At 31.4% G+C, this 18,460-nt stretch overlaps 1 protein-coding gene and 1 long non-coding RNA gene across 2 annotated transcripts in view; one reads left to right on the forward strand and one right to left on the reverse strand.

Moving 5' to 3' along the window:
• Positions 1–18,460, forward strand: part of LOC147871015 (ryanodine receptor-like) — a 37,548-nt gene that overhangs the window by 4,479 nt on the left and 14,609 nt on the right. The window contains exons 3-9 of the mRNA XM_087341462.1: positions 1,035–1,153; positions 3,918–4,036; positions 6,585–6,791; positions 9,425–9,543; positions 12,308–12,426; positions 14,975–15,181; positions 17,815–17,933. The gene's annotated coding sequence lies outside the window, so the exon portion shown is untranslated. The remainder of the gene's footprint in view (positions 1–1,034; positions 1,154–3,917; positions 4,037–6,584; positions 6,792–9,424; positions 9,544–12,307; positions 12,427–14,974; positions 15,182–17,814; positions 17,934–18,460) is intronic.
• Positions 11,246–12,398, reverse strand: LOC147871016 (uncharacterized). Its single transcript, XR_015532890.1, has 2 exons — positions 12,271–12,398; positions 11,246–11,723 (listed from the first exon to the last, which is right to left on the reverse strand). It is a non-coding gene; the product is annotated as an uncharacterized LOC147871016 (long non-coding RNA).

Here is an 18,460-nt window from a genome sequence, read left to right on the forward strand (position 1 = left end):
TGAATTACGTACGACGTGGGAGGAGGCAGTCATCTGTCTTTAATATTTTGAAATTCGGGGCTGAAATTGAAATGCAGGATTTATTAACCATGAAGCACCGCGCTACAGTGTCCAGTAAATGTCGTACTCTAACGCATGCAGCGAGGTTACTAAACAAAGAGGTAGTAAAGATTTGACGGAGAATATTAGAATCTATTCCGGGCTATAAAGTTTAATTAAAATTATCATTTTATGTGCGTATCGTTATATACTCGTGCATGTGACTTTTATATATCCATTTAATTAAATATCTGACATAAATGTATGTCAGCAAAACTGATATCTGATATGATTAATTCAATTTCAGTTGAAAAATAAAATTTATGTAACTAAATGTTTTTCATTCTGTTCATTATCTTGGTAACTGTACATCATTTGTATGTGTAATTTAAATATAAATTTATATTTTAAAACTTGTCCCGTCTAATCACAATAAATTCTTATTAAATATTAAAATATTACAATAATTAACATTCAAAATATATCAAATGATGTTCTTTATCGAAATATTCGATTTACATTAGACCATCATTTTTTCCACGACATGTTTCAGTTCCTAAAGGAACTATCTTCAGGTGAATAAAGTCATATCGAACATGATGTACATACACAGAACAACATCGAGTATATTATTAAAATGGAATAAATCTGGAAAAGAACATCTTTCGATGTCTGATAAAAATCTGATAAAAATGTACGCTAAAATAATATATAGAAATTGTATTTAAGTTATTATTGATTTGAATCTTTATATAATTATATTCACCTGAAGATAGTTCTTTTAGGAACTGAAACATGTCGTGGAAAAAATGATGGTCTAATGTAAATCGAATATTTCGATAAAGAACATCATTTGATATATTTTAAATATTTTAATATTTAATAAGAATTTATTGTGATTAGACAGGACAAGATTTAAAATATATATTTATTATATCACAATATGACGCAACTTTACCATCTCATAAATATAAATTGTTCATCTTCTTTTACAGGTAGTGCTCCCATCGATGGAAAAATATTTTGGCACTCACAGAAATTACTTCGTCTCTGCGGCAACTGCTGCCAGCAATGTAGGGGCCGCATCTTTGAAGGAGAAAGAAATGGTGGCCAGGTAAATAAGGTGTTTCGAGAAAATTAGTTGAGGTTCAGGTATGCAAAGAGTTTGACTGACGAGCATTTAAGGTCTTACGAGCTTTCGGCACCTTCATTTATTAACTTTACGTGCGGTCAACTCTACTGGTACTTAAAATATTTTACCTACACATTACTTAACTGTTGCTTTATATCAGTGAAGGAAGAACATACCAAAAATGAAGTTCTGAGGGGATTATGTAAACCTGAGAGAGATGACGTAACAAGGAATTATTAAGTATCACAGCCAAATATGATTCCTGCTTCATGTTTGGGAGATCCTACATTCAAATCTGAGCCTGGAGACGAGGTTCATGGGGTTTCTTTTAATCTTTCTTGGCAAATTATGTGGTGTTATGTGCGTCTAAGCCGTGCGTTATTCCTTCCACATGAAATAGCTCGATAATGGACGAACGAAGTTTTATCGAGTTTGACGTTTCATGATTTCGTAATAAATTGTTGTGCCATAGCAGTTTCCATTTAAGTCAGACCATTTTAATGACCGCATTTTACAAGAGAATAAAATATTTTGTATTGTAATCTTATCACGACAGATCAATAAATTGAAAACGCTTTCTTCAATTTTGTTAGCATCAAACCATAACAATAAATAAAATGAGATGGTAAAGTTGCGTCATATTGTGATATAATAAATATATATTTTAAGTCTTGTCCGTCTAATCACAATAAATTCTTATTAAATATTAATATATTACAATAATTAACATTTAAAATATTTAAAATATATCAAATGATGTTCTTTATTGAAATATTCGATTTACATTAGACCATCATTTTTCAATGTTAATTATTGTAATATTTTAATATTTCATAAGAATTTATTGTTATTAGACGGACAAGATTTAAACAAATATATATTTATCACAATATGACGCAAGTTTATCATCTCAAAAATTTAATTAAGAAAACAACGGAAGACAGGGCGCAGTCTGATGGGAAAATAATGAAGGTTGACAGCTTGCACGCATATGGTAAACAATATACTTACGATTCATCATCACACTCTTACTCTACTGTGAAATAATTCTGTCTCTAAATATATATTCACCTCGTTAGGTTCCATTTAAGGTTTGTTAATATCTGATTAATAGGAATATTACTCCTATGTTTCTTCTCAATCTGGGATAATAAGCTTGGTAATATTTTACGTCTTATCTGCCTGGATATTGTTATCCTCAGTGCAGCAGAAATCTTTTCTGTGATGCCAGAATAAATTTGAATTTGGTCCACGAGGCTTCATGAATTTAAACTCCCGACCACCAATAGCCATCGTACTCACAGGCGGTTTACGAAGATGTAATAATTTGAGATACCAGTGTGTCGGAGAAAGATGTGGACAGTAAAGTAGTGGCTTGAAACATTGATAAACTTGAGTTCCTTATTTTTACTTGTTCAATTTTATCAGTCTAAACACAATAAAATATTATTATTAAATATTAAAATATTATTACAATTAACATTTAAATATTTAAAATATATTAAAATGATGCTCTCCATCGAAATGCTCGATTTAGATTGAGAGCATCATTTTAATATATTTTAAATATTTAAATGTTAATTGTAATAATATTTTAATATTTAATAATAATATTTTATTGTGTTTAGACTGATAAAATTGAACAAGTATATATCTCAACACAATATGACGCAACATTATCATCTCATTTCATTATTTTTATTAAAAATTTGTTCTTCTTGGACATAAAAGAATGTAATTTTTCTGTATGTCGCCTACCATAACTTGATATTATTTTTTCTGAATTGACACAGATACATGGGAATCTTGGTATTTCATTAACTTTTTTTTCAAACTTAGAACTGTAGTTGTCTCTTACTATAACTGTTTTATTTACTAACTGTCGCAGTATTAAATGTTATATATTTAATATCTTACTCCGTAAATCATAAATCAAATACTGTTAAGTATTTGGTACTTTTATTCTATATTTGTGTTTGAAGATTCTGGGTTTAATTGCCTGAGGTCAGACTGTTCTTACGTATTTATATTTTCTTGAAGTTCCGTAGTCCATCCAGTTGAATCCTGTGACAGTTGCCTTAAAATCGGCCACATTCGCTTTCTTCCATATCCTCCTCCTCCTCGACTCGTTATAGGTACTCATTATCCCATAACCTGTACAGCTGAGAAATAAACTGAGAATCAGAAATATCCAACAGGAATGCACTGTGACTGTGTTTTCAAAATTACTATCCAAATTATAATTTTGAGGATGCAACTTGCACGTAAAGCCACTAGTGTAAATTAGCCTTGAAACTTTTGTTCCGACAAGTCTCGAAATAAAAGACTTTAAAATACAATTTTAGGCGTTATGCGAGAGATTCAAGATCTTTGTTCAACCTGTTCTGCAAATATATTTATCACCATAGAATAAACCTAAATTCAAGATATTCAGGTGCTACACGGACAGAAAAATGTCTGATAAAAATGTTCCCTAAAATAATATATAGAAATTGTATTTAAGTTATTATTAATTTGAATCTTTATATAATTATATTCACCTGAAGATAGTTCTTTTAGGAACTGAAACATGTCGTGGAAAAAATGATGGTCTAATGTAAATCAAATATTTCGATAAAGAACATCATTTGATAAATTTTAAATATTTTAATATTTAATAAGAAGATTTAAAATATATATTTATTATATCACGATATGACGCAACTTTACCATCTCATAAATATAAATTGTTCATCTTCTTTTACAGGTAGTGCTCCCATCGATGGAAAAATATTTTGGCACTCACAGAAATTACTTCGTCTCTGCGGCAACTGCTGCCAGCAACGTAGGGGCCGCATCTTTGAAGGAGAAAGAAATGGTGGCCAGGTAAATAAGGTGTTTCGAGAAAATTAGTTGAGGTTCAGGTATGCAAAGAGTTTGACTGACGAGCATTTAAGGTGTTACGAGCTTTCGGCACCTTCATTTATTAACTTTACGTGCGGTCAACTCTACTGGTACTTAAAATATTTTACCTACACATTACTTAACTGTTGCTTTATATCAGTGAAGGAAGAACATACCAAAAATGAAGTTCTGAGGGGATTATGTAAACCTGAGAGAGATGACGTAACAAGGAATTATTAAGTATCACAGCCAAATATGATTCCTGCTTCATGTTTGGGAGATCCTACATTCAAATCTGAGCCTGGAGACCAGGTTCATGGGGTTTCTTTTAATCTTTCTTGGCAAATTATGTGGTGTTATGTGCGTCTAAGCCGTGCGTTATTCCTTCCACATGAAATAGCTCGATAATGGACGAACGAAGTTTTATCGAGTTTGACGTTTCATGATTTCGTAATAAATTGTTGTGCCATATCAGTTTCCATTTAAGTCAGACTATTTTAATGACCGCATTTTACAAGAGAATAAAATATTTTGTATTGTAATCTTATCACGACAGATCAATAAATTGAAAACACTTTCTTCAATTTTGTTAGCATCAAACCATAACAATAAATAAAATGAGATGGTAAAGTTGCGTCATATTGTGATATAATAAATATATATTTTAAATCTTGTCCGTCTAATCACAATAAATTCTTATTAAATATTAATATATTACAATAATTAACATTTAAAATATTTAAAATATATCAAATGATGTTCTTTATTGAAATATTCGATTTACATTAGACCATCATTTTTCAATGTTAATTATTGTAATATTTTAATATTTCATAAGAATTTATTATTATTAGACGGACAAGATTTAAACAAATATATATTTATCACAATATGACGCAAGTTTATCATCTCAAAAATTTAATTAAGAAAACAACGGAAGACAGGGCGCAGTCTGATGGGAAAATAATGAAGGTTGACAGCTTGCACGCATATGGTAAACAATATACTTACGATTCATCATCACACTCTTACTCTACTGTGAAATAATTCTGTCTCTAAATATATATTCACCTCGTTAGGTTCCATTTAAGGTTTGTTAATATCTGATTAATAGGAATATTGCTCCTATGTTTCTTCTCAATCTGGGATAATAAGCTTGGTAATATTTTACGTCTTATCTGCCTGGATATTGTTATCCTCAGTGCAGCAGAAATCTTTTCTGTGATGCCAGAATAAATTTGAATTTGGTCCACGAGGCTTCATGAATTTAAACTCCCGACCACCAATAGCCATCGTACTCACAGGCGGTTTACGAAGATGTAATAATTTGAGATACCAGTGTGTCGGAGAAAGATGTGGACAGTAAAGTAGTGGCTTGAAACATTGATAAACTTGAGTTCCTTATTTTTACTTGTTCAATTTTATCAGTCTAAACACAATAAAATATTATTATTAAATATTAAAATATTATTACAATTAACATTTAAATATTTAAAATATATTAAAATGATGCTCTCCATCGAAATGCTTGATTTAGATTGAGAGCATCATTTTAATATATTTTAAATATTTAAATGTTAATTGTAATAATATTTTAATATTTAATAATAATATTTTATTGTGTTTAGACTGATAAAATTGAACAAGTATATATCTCAACACAATATGACGCAACATTATCATCTTATTAAAAATTTGTTCTTCTTGGACATAAAAGAATGTAATTTTTCTGTATGTCGCCTACCATAACTTGATATTATTTTTTCTGAATTGACACAGATACATGGAAATCTTAGTATTTCATTAACTTTTTTTTCAAACTTAGAACTGTAGTTGTCTCTTACTATAACTGTTTTACTTACTAACTGTCGCAGTATTAAATGTTATATATTTAATATCTTACTCCGTAAATCATAAATCAAATACTGTTAAGTATTTGGTACTTTTATTCTATATTTGTGTTTGAAGATTCTGGGTTTAATTGCCTGAGGTCAGACTGTTCTTACGTATTTATATTTTCTTGAAGTTCCGTAGTCCTTCCAGTTGAATCCTGTGACAGTTGCCTTAAAATCGGCCACATTCGCTTTCTTCCATATCCTCCTCCTCCTCAACTCGTTATAGGTACTCATTATCCCATAACCTGTACAGCTGAGAAATAAACTGAGAATCAGAAATATCCAACAGGAATGCACTGTGACTCTGTTTTCAAAATTACTATCCAAATTATAATTTTGAGGATGCAACTTGCACGTAAAGCCACTAGTGTAAATTAGCCTTGAAACTTTTGTTCCGACAAGTCTCGAAATAAAAGACTTTAAAATACAATTTTAGGCGTTATGCGAGAGATTCAAGATCTTTGTTCAACCTGTTCTGCAAATATATTTATCACCGTAGAATAAACCTAAATTCAAGATATTCATTTGCTACACGGACAGAAAAAATATATCATTTTTTATTATATCTAGTCTCAGCTTTTAAATCCTAATGAAATGAATGAATGAACTAAATAAATAATTTTGCTGCCGTACAGGAGATGAAGTTCCAGGAATTTAAACGAGAAGCTGAGAATAGGGAAAACTGGAGAGCTCTTTTTGGGCGGAGCAATGGACCAGTCGTAAGACAGAACACTGAATAATAATAATAGGAGGGGCCATATGATTTACTGACTGACAAGGAGAAGGAAAAGGACAGAGCGTTCACAGGAATTTCTGAAGTACCAAGGCTGTAAGTTACATACGTAAGTAATTCACTGAACTTAATCTGGAATATTACCACCTTTCTCCACCTTACTTTCAGGCTTGCATAGAATTAGGTATTTATTACTTAGCATTATTGTGTGAGACTGAAATTAACCTCTCCCAAGTATTTTTTGTGTATATAAGAGGAATATTTTTGTATAACGTGCGTGAAACTATTAAAAATAACTGAATTAGAAGGTGACTTATGGACGTGGAGTTTATCATCTTGATGCTCCATTACCAGCAAGTTACTTTCGTAACAGAAACTTTCATGTAATTATCCACTTGCGAAGATGACGCACGTCTCACTGCTACGGAGCAAAGGGCTTCTTGAGAAGCTAACAGTTTTCTGAACTAATAAAGAAATTCCCTGTCTGTTTTCCTTTTTCTTTAAAATTTCTGTTTCTAGTCACCAATCATTTATAAGGGTCCGAGAAAATAAGAATGTCACTAAGGTTTATAAATCGCCAACACCACTCAGTCTCCTTTGGGTGGAACGTGGCACGACGTGTCGGAAGAAATGTCATTCCACAGTAATTCTCTTTACCAGTGTACCACCACATAAATCCTAAAAACACATGAAAATTGTCATGCGCTGTTTTGTTGGCAATGCATAGAAAAATGATTACGACGTTATTGATAAATTCGTTTCAATAAATGTAATAAAGCTACGTTAGCACGACGATTGCCTTCTATCTCTGAACATTGGTAACCTAACGTAGACTGCGCTGTAATGTAATCCAGAAGATCGCGTTCCATATTCTTATGACATCCAAAATCTCAGATATCAAATTGGAAATACTTTTTTTTCAATCTCACATTGAAATGTTGTCCGAAAGAAAACAGCGTTTCGTGAGGACTTTTCTTAATCATTTAAACTGTAATAGTAAGAGAGACTTTGAGTTATTTCGTTCCTCGAAACGAATATGATATTACACAAACAGTCGTCGTCGTTTTTTAAAAATAAATTCTTAAATTCTGTTTATATCTTGTAAAAAAAATTATATGACGTTAATATCTCAAATGATTCTTCTGTTGAGGCCAATCCGTTGGTGGTGGAACTGAATCCAGAGCAGGCTGCTGCTTCTGTAGAAACTTATTCAGTACCTGGACACAGCTTCAAAACGTCCACTAGAGACATTAAATTTTTCTCAAAGGTACTTAATAATCGTATAAAAGATACTTGTACCTACAAATTATTAATATTTTCAATAGCTTCGATTATATAGTATCTAACGAGAGGATTCGACTACACAGCGAAACAGTTCTCTTTCACAGCGGCAGACATTGGTTTCTAATAGCCTTAAATGTCCCAGTTCCAGGGTTACACAAAGTTTTAGCAAGAAAATTCAGCCAGCTGATGGTAAATGACTGGCACAGTGGATTTTAATATGAAGAATATTTTTAGGAAAATCAATTGTATGTCTATAACAATGTTTTGCTCTTTGCATTGATATTAATCGTGGATATCACATTCGGTACGTGCCCTAACTAATCCGCGTAAGTCATGAGGTTCTGTACTGCCTTGTTTCTATAATGTTACGGTAAAAAGTGTCTTCTCAGTTATTTGTTTCGTAGCGTAAATGGTGTGGTTATTGTGAATTACGTACGACGTGGGAGGAGGCAGTCATCTGTCTTTAATATTTTGAAATTCGGGGCTGAAATTGAAATGCAGGATTTATTAACCATGAAGCACCGCGCTACAGTGTCCAGTAAATGTCGTACTCTAACGCATGCAGCGAGGTTACTAAACAAAGAGGTAGTAAAGATTTGACGGAGAATATTAGAATCTATTCCGGGCTATAAAGTTTAATTAAAATTATCATTTTATGTGCGTATCGTTATATACTCGTGCATGTGACTTTTATATATCCATTTAATTAAATATCTGACATAAATGTATGTCAGCAAAACTGATATCTGATATGATTAATTCAATTTCAGTTGAAAAATAAAATTTATGTAACTAAATGTTTTTCATTCTGTTCATTATCTTGGTAACTGTACATCATTTGTATGTGTAATTTAAATATAAATTTATATTTTAAAACTTGTCCCGTCTAATCACAATAAATTCTTATTAAATATTAAAATATTACAATAATTAACATTCAAAATATATCAAATGATGTTCTTTATCGAAATATTCGATTTACATTAGACCATCATTTTTTCCACGACATGTTTCAGTTCCTAAAGGAACTATCTTCAGGTGAATAAAGTCATATCGAACATGATGTACATACACAGAACAACATCGAGTATATTATTAAAATGGAATAAATCTGGAAAAGAACATCTTTCGATGTCTGATAAAAATCTGATAAAAATGTACGCTAAAATAATATATAGAAATTGTATTTAAGTTATTATTGATTTGAATCTTTATATAATTATATTCACCTGAAGATAGTTCTTTTAGGAACTGAAACATGTCGTGGAAAAAATGATGGTCTAATGTAAATCGAATATTTCGATAAAGAACATCATTTGATATATTTTAAATATTTTAATATTTAATAAGAATTTATTGTGATTAGACAGGACAAGATTTAAAATATATATTTATTATATCACAATATGACGCAACTTTACCATCTCATAAATATAAATTGTTCATCTTCTTTTACAGGTAGTGCTCCCATCGATGGAAAAATATTTTGGCACTCACAGAAATTACTTCGTCTCTGCGGCAACTGCTGCCAGCAATGTAGGGGCCGCATCTTTGAAGGAGAAAGAAATGGTGGCCAGGTAAATAAGGTGTTTCGAGAAAATTAGTTGAGGTTCAGGTATGCAAAGAGTTTGACTGACGAGCATTTAAGGTCTTACGAGCTTTCGGCACCTTCATTTATTAACTTTACGTGCGGTCAACTCTACTGGTACTTAAAATATTTTACCTACACATTACTTAACTGTTGCTTTATATCAGTGAAGGAAGAACATACCAAAAATGAAGTTCTGAGGGGATTATGTAAACCTGAGAGAGATGACGTAACAAGGAATTATTAAGTATCACAGCCAAATATGATTCCTGCTTCATGTTTGGGAGATCCTACATTCAAATCTGAGCCTGGAGACGAGGTTCATGGGGTTTCTTTTAATCTTTCTTGGCAAATTATGTGGTGTTATGTGCGTCTAAGCCGTGCGTTATTCCTTCCACATGAAATAGCTCGATAATGGACGAACGAAGTTTTATCGAGTTTGACGTTTCATGATTTCGTAATAAATTGTTGTGCCATAGCAGTTTCCATTTAAGTCAGACCATTTTAATGACCGCATTTTACAAGAGAATAAAATATTTTGTATTGTAATCTTATCACGACAGATCAATAAATTGAAAACGCTTTCTTCAATTTTGTTAGCATCAAACCATAACAATAAATAAAATGAGATGGTAAAGTTGCGTCATATTGTGATATAATAAATATATATTTTAAATCTTGTCCGTCTAATCACAATAAATTCTTATTAAATATTAATATATTACAATAATTAACATTTAAAATATTTAAAATATATCAAATGATGTTCTTTATTGAAATATTCGATTTACATTAGACCATCATTTTTCAATGTTAATTATTGTAATATTTTAATATTTCATAAGAATTTATTGTTATTAGACGGACAAGATTTAAACAAATATATATTTATCACAATATGACGCAAGTTTATCATCTCAAAAATTTAATTAAGAAAACAACGGAAGACAGGGCGCAGTCTGATGGGAAAATAATGAAGGTTGACAGCTTGCACGCATATGGTAAACAATATACTTACGATTCATCATCACACTCTTACTCTACTGTGAAATAATTCTGTCTCTAAATATATATTCACCTCGTTAGGTTCCATTTAAGGTTTGTTAATATCTGATTAATAGGAATATTGCTCCTATGTTTCTTCTCAATCTGGGATAATAAGCTTGGTAATATTTTACGTCTTATCTGCCTGGATATTGTTATCCTCAGTGCAGCAGAAATCTTTTCTGTGATGCCAGAATAAATTTGAATTTGGTCCACGAGGCTTCATGAATTTAAACTCCCGACCACCAATAGCCATCGTACTCACAGGCGGTTTACGAAGATGTAATAATTTGAGATACCAGTGTGTCGGAGAAAGATGTGGACAGTAAAGTAGTGGCTTGAAACATTGATAAACTTGAGTTCCTTATTTTTACTTGTTCAATTTTATCAGTCTAAACACAATAAAATATTATTATTAAATATTAAAATATTATTACAATTAACATTTAAATATTTAAAATATATTAAAATGATGCTCTCCATCGAAATGCTCGATTTAGATTGAGAGCATCATTTTAATATATTTTAAATATTTAAATGTTAATTGTAATAATATTTTAATATTTAATAATAATATTTTATTGTGTTTAGACTGATAAAATTGAACAAGTATATATCTCAACACAATATGACGCAACATTATCATCTCATTTCATTATTTTTATTAAAAATTTGTTCTTCTTGGACATAAAAGAATGTAATTTTTCTGTATGTCGCCTACCATAACTTGATATTATTTTTTCTGAATTGACACAGATACATGGAAATCTTAGTATTTCATTAACTTTTTTTTCAAACTTAGAACTGTAGTTGTCTCTTACTATAACTGTTTTATTTACTAACTGTCGCAGTATTAAATGTTATATATTTAATATCTTACTCCGTAAATCATAAATCAAATACTGTTAAGTATTTGGTACTTTTATTCTATATTTGTGTTTGAAGATTCTGGGTTTAATTGCCTGAGGTCAGACTGTTCTTACGTATTTATATTTTCTTGAAGTTCCGTAGTCCATCCAGTTGAATCCTGTGACAGTTGCCTTAAAATCGGCCACATTCGCTTTCTTCCATATCCTCCTCCTCCTCGACTCGTTATAGGTACTCATTATCCCATAACCTGTACAGCTGAGAAATAAACTGAGAATCAGAAATATCCAACAGGAATGCACTGTGACTGTGTTTTCAAAATTACTATCCAAATTATAATTTTGAGGATGCAACTTGCACGTAAAGCCACTAGTGTAAATTAGCCTTGAAACTTTTGTTCCGACAAGTCTCGAAATAAAAGACTTTAAAATACAATTTTAGGCGTTATGCGAGAGATTCAAGATCTTTGTTCAACCTGTTCTGCAAATATATTTATCACCGTAGAATAAACCTAAATTCAAGATATTCAGGTGCTACACGGACAGAAAAATGTCTGATAAAAATGTACGCTAAAATAATATATAGAAATTGTATTTAAGTTATTATTAATTTGAATCTTTATATAATTATATTCACCTGAAGATAGTTCTTTTAGGAACTGAAACATGTCGTGGAAAAAATGATGGTCTAATGTAAATCGAATATTTCGATAAAGAACATCATTTGATAAATTTTAAATATTTTAATATTTAATAAGAAGATTTAAAATATATATTTATTATATCACGATATGACTCAACTTTACCATCTCATAAATATAAATTGTTCATCTTCTTTTACAGGTAGTGCTCCCATCGATGGAAAAATATTTCGGCACTCACAGAAATTACTTCGTCTCTGCGGCAACTGCTGCCAGCAACGTAGGGGCCGCATCTTTGAAGGAGAAAGAAATGGTGGCCAGGTAAATAAGGTGTTTCGAGAAAATTAGTTGAGGTTCAGGTATGCAAAGAGTTTGACTGACGAGCATTTAAGGTGTTACGAGCTTTCGGCACCTTCATTTATTAACTTTACGTGCGGTCAACTCTACTGGTACTTAAAATATTTTACCTACACATTACTTAACTGTTGCTTTATATCAGTGAAGGAAGAACATACCAAAAATGAAGTTCTGAGGGGATTATGTAAACCTGAGAGAGATGACGTAACAAGGAATTATTAAGTATCACAGCCAAATATGATTCCTGCTTCATGTTTGGGAGATCCTACATTCAAATCTGAGCCTGGAGACCAGGTTCATGGGGTTTCTTTTAATCTTTCTTGGCAAATTATGTGGTGTTATGTGCGTCTAAGCCGTGCGTTATTCCTTCCACATGAAATAGCTCGATAATGGACGAACGAAGTTTTATCGAGTTTGACGTTTCATGATTTCGTAATAAATTGTTGTGCCATATCAGTTTCCATTTAAGTCAGACTATTTTAATGACCGCATTTTACAAGAGAATAAAATATTTTGTATTGTAATCTTATCACGACAGATCAATAAATTGAAAACACTTTCTTCAATTTTGTTAGCATCAAACCATAACAATAAATAAAATGAGATGGTAAAGTTGCGTCATATTGTGATATAATAAATATATATTTTAAATCTTGTCCGTCTAATCACAATAAATTCTTATTAAATATTAATATATTACAATAATTAACATTTAAAATATTTAAAATATATCAAATGATGTTCTTTATTGAAATATTCGATTTACATTAGACCATCATTTTTCAATGTTAATTATTGTAATATTTTAATATTTCATAAGAATTTATTATTATTAGACGGACAAGATTTAAACAAATATATATTTATCACAATATGACGCAAGTTTATCATCTCAAAAATTTAATTAAGAAAACAACGGAAGACAGGGCGCAGTCTGATGGGAAAATAATGAAGGTTGACAGCTTGCACGCATATGGTAAACAATATACTTACGATTCATCATCACACTCTTACTCTACTGTGAAATAATTCTGTCTCTAAATATATATTCACCTCGTTAGGTTCCATTTAAGGTTTGTTAATATCTGATTAATAGGAATATTGCTCCTATGTTTCTTCTCAATCTGGGATAATAAGCTTGGTAATATTTTACGTCTTATCTGCCTGGATATTGTTATCCTCAGTGCAGCAGAAATCTTTTCTGTGATGCCAGAATAAATTTGAATTTGGTCCACGAGGCTTCATGAATTTAAACTCCCGACCACCAATAGCCATCGTACTCACAGGCGGTTTACGAAGATGTAATAATTTGAGATACCAGTGTGTCGGAGAAAGATGTGGACAGTAAAGTAGTGGCTTGAAACATTGATAAACTTGAGTTCCTTATTTTTACTTGTTCAATTTTATCAGTCTAAACACAATAAAATATTATTATTAAATATTAAAATATTATTACAATTAACATTTAAATATTTAAAATATATTAAAATGATGCTCTCCATCGAAATGCTTGATTTAGATTGAGAGCATCATTTTAATATATTTTAAATATTTAAATGTTAATTGTAATAATATTTTAATATTTAATAATAATATTTTATTGTGTTTAGACTGATAAAATTGAACAAGTATATATCTCAACACAATATGACGCAACATTATCATCTTATTAAAAATTTGTTCTTCTTGGACATAAAAGAATGTAATTTTTCTGTATGTCGCCTACCATAACTTGATATTATTTTTTCTGAATTGACACAGATACATGGAAATCTTAGTATTTCATTAACTTTTTTTTCAAACTTAGAACTGTAGTTGTCTCTTACTATAACTGTTTTACTTACTAACTGTCGCAGTATTAAATGTTATATATTTAATATCTTACTCCGTAAATCATAAATCAAATACTGTTAAGTATTTGGTACTTTTATTCTATATTTGTGTTTGAAGATTCTGGGTTTAATTGCCTGAGGTCAGACTGTTCTTACGTATTTATATTTTCTTGAAGTTCCGTAGTCCTTCCAGTTGAATCCTGTGACAGTTGCCTTAAAATCGGCCACATTCGCTTTCTTCCATATCCTCCTCCTCCTCAACTCGTTATAGGTACTCATTATCCCATAACCTGTACAGCTGAGAAATAAACTGAGAATCAGAAATATCCAACAGGAATGCACTGTGACTCTGTTTTCAAAATTACTATCCAAATTATAATTTTGAGGATGCAACTTGCACGTAAAGCCACTAGTGTAAATTAGCCTTGAAACTTTTGTTCCGACAAGTCTCGAAATAAAAGACTTTAAAATACAATTTTAGGCGTTATGCGAGAGATTCAAGATCTTTGTTCAACCTGTTCTGCAAATATATTTATCACCGTAGAATAAACCTAAATTCAAGATATTCATTTGCTACACGGACAGAAAAAATATATCATTTTTTATTATATCTAGTCTCAGCTTTTAAATCCTAATGAAATGAATGAATGAACTAAATAAATAATTTTGCTGCCGTACAGGAGATGAAGTTCCAGGAATTTAAACGAGAAGCTGAGAATAGGGAAAACTGGAGAGCTCTTTTTGGGCGGAGCAATGGACCAGTCGTAAGACAGAACACTGAATAATAATAATAGGAGGGGCCATATGATTTACTGACTGACAAGGAGAAGGAAAAGGACAGAGCGTTCACAGGAATTTCTGAAGTACCAAGGCTGTAAGTTACATACGTAAGTAATTCACTGAACTTAATCTGGAATATTACCACCTTTCTCCACCTTACTTTCAGGCTTGCATAGAATTAGGTATTTATTACTTAGCATTATTGTGTGAGACTGAAATTAACCTCTCCCAAGTATTTTTTGTGTATATAAGAGGAATATTTTTGTATAACGTGCGTGAAACTATTAAAAATAACTGAATTAGAAGGTGACTTATGGACGTGGAGTTTATCATCTTGATGCTCCATTACCAGCAAGTTACTTTCGTAACAGAAACTTTCATGTAATTATCCACTTGCGAAGATGACGCACGTCTCACTGCTACGGAGCAAAGGGCTTCTTGAGAAGCTAACAGTTTTCTGAACTAATAAAGAAATTCCCTGTCTGTTTTCCTTTTTCTTTAAAATTTCTGTTTCTAGTCACCAATCATTTATAAGGGTCCGAGAAAATAAGAATGTCACTAAGGTTTATAAATCGCCAACACCACTCAGTCTCCTTTGGGTGGAACGTGGCACGACGTGTCGGAAGAAATGTCATTCCACAGTAATTCTCTTTACCAGTGTACCACCACATAAATCCTAAAAACACATGAAAATTGTCATGCGCTGTTTTGTTGGCAATGCATAGAAAAATGATTACGACGTTATTGATAAATTCGTTTCAATAAATGTAATAAAGCTACGTTAGCACGACGATTGCCTTCTATCTCTGAACATTGGTAACCTAACGTAGACTGCGCTGTAATGTAATCCAGAAGATCGCGTTCCATATTCTTATGACATCCAAAATCTCAGATATCAAATTGGAAATACTTTTTTTTCAATCTCACATTGAAATGTTGTCCGAAAGAAAACAGCGTTTCGTGAGGACTTTTCTTAATCATTTAAACTGTAATAGTAAGAGAGACTTTGAGTTATTTCGTTCCTCGAAACGAATATGATATTACACAAACAGTCGTCGTCGTTTTTTAAAAATAAATTCTTAAATTCTGTTTATATCTTGTAAAAAAAATTATATGACGTTAATATCTCAAATGATTCTTCTGTTGAGGCCAATCCGTTGGTGGTGGAACTGAATCCAGAGCAGGCTGCTGCTTCTGTAGAAACTTATTCAGTACCTGGACACAGCTTCAAAACGTCCACTAGAGACATTAAATTTTTCTCAAAGGTACTTAATAATCGTATAAAAGATACTTGTACCTACAAATTATTAATATTTTCAATAGCTTCGATTATATAGTATCTAACGAGAGGATTCGACTACACAGCGAAACAGTTCTCTTTCACAGCGGCAGACATTGGTTTCTAATAGCCTTAAATGTCCCAGTTCCAGGGTTACACAAAGTTTTAGCAAGAAAATTCAGCCAGCTGATGGTAAATGACTGGCACAGTGGATTTTAATATGAAGAATATTTTTAGGAAAATCAATTGTATGTCTATAACAATGTTTTGCTCTTTGCATTGATATTAATCGTGGATATCACATTCGGTACGTGCCCTAACTAATCCGCGTAAGTCATGAGGTTCTGTACTGCCTTGTTTCTATAATGTTACGGTAAAAAGTGTCTTCTCAGTTATTTGTTTCGTAGCGTAAATGGTGTGGTTATTGTGAATTACGTACGACGTGGGAGGAGGCAGTCATCTGTCTTTAATATTTTGAAATTCGGGGCTGAAATTGAAATGCAGGATTTATTAACCATGAAGCACCGCGCTACAGTGTCCAGTCAATGTCGTACTCTAACGCATGCAGCGAGGTTACTAAACAAAGAGGTAGTAAAGATTTGACGGAGAATATTAGAATCTATTCCGGGCTATAAAGTTTAATTAAAATTATCATTTTATGTGCGTATCGTTATATACTCGTGCATGTGACTTTTATATATCCATTTAATTAAATATCTGACATAAATGTATGTCAGCAAAACTGATATCTGATATGATTAATTCAATTTCAGTTGAAAAATAAAATTTATGTAACTAAATGTTTTTCATTCTGTTCATTATCTTGGTAACTGTACATCATTTGTATGTGTAATTTAAATATAAATTTATATTTTAAAACTTGTCCCGTCTAATCACAATAAATTCTTATTAAATATTAAAATATTACAATAATTAACATTCAAAATATATCAAATGATGTTCTTTATCGAAATATTCGATTTACATTAGACCATCATTTTTTCCACGACATGTTTCAGTTCCTAAAGGAACTATCTTCAGGTGAATAAAGTCATATCGAACATGATGTACATACACAGAACAACATCGAGTATATTATTAAAATGGAATAAATCTGGAAAAGAACATCTTTCGATGTCTGATAAAAATCTGATAAAAATGTACGCTAAAATAATATATAGAAATTGTATTTAAGTTATTATTGATTTGAATCTTTATATAATTATATTCACCTGAAGATAGTTCTTTTAGGAACTGAAACATGTCGTGGAAAAAATGATGGTCTAATGTAAATCGAATATTTCGATAAAGAACATCATTTGATATATTTTAAATATTTTAATATTTAATAAGAATTTATTGTGATTAGACAGGACAAGATTTAAAATATATATTTATTATATCACAATATGACGCAACTTTACCATCTCATAAATATAAATTGTTCATCTTCTTTTACAGGTAGTGCTCCCATCGATGGAAAAATATTTTGGCACTCACAGAAATTACTTCGTCTCTGCGGCAACTGCTGCCAGCAATGTAGGGGCCGCATCTTTGAAGGAGAAAGAAATGGTGGCCAGGTAAATAAGGTGTTTCGAGAAAATTAGTTGAGGTTCAGGTATGCAAAGAGTTTGACTGACGAGCATTTAAGGTCTTACGAGCTTTCGGCACCTTCATTTATTAACTTTACGTGCGGTCAACTCTACTGGTACTTAAAATATTTTACCTACACATTACTTAACTGTTGCTTTATATCAGTGAAGGAAGAACATACCAAAAATGAAGTTCTGAGGGGATTATGTAAACCTGAGAGAGATGACGTAACAAGGAATTATTAAGTATCACAGCCAAATATGATTCCTGCTTCATGTTTGGGAGATCCTACATTCAAATCTGAGCCTGGAGACGAGGTTCATGGGGTTTCTTTTAATCTTTCTTGGCAAATTATGTGGTGTTATGTGCGTCTAAGCCGTGCGTTATTCCTTCCACATGAAATAGCTCGATAATGGACGAACGAAGTTTTATCGAGTTTGACGTTTCATGATTTCGTAATAAATTGTTGTGCCATAGCAGTTTCCATTTAAGTCAGACCATTTTAATGACCGCA

This window comes from Zootermopsis nevadensis, unplaced genomic scaffold (genome assembly GCF_977971745.1).
Source record: "Zootermopsis nevadensis isolate Lab colony 2312 unplaced genomic scaffold, Znev_1.0 Znev_ptg000075l, whole genome shotgun sequence".
Lineage (NCBI taxonomy): Eukaryota > Metazoa > Arthropoda > Insecta > Blattodea > Termopsidae > Zootermopsis > Zootermopsis nevadensis.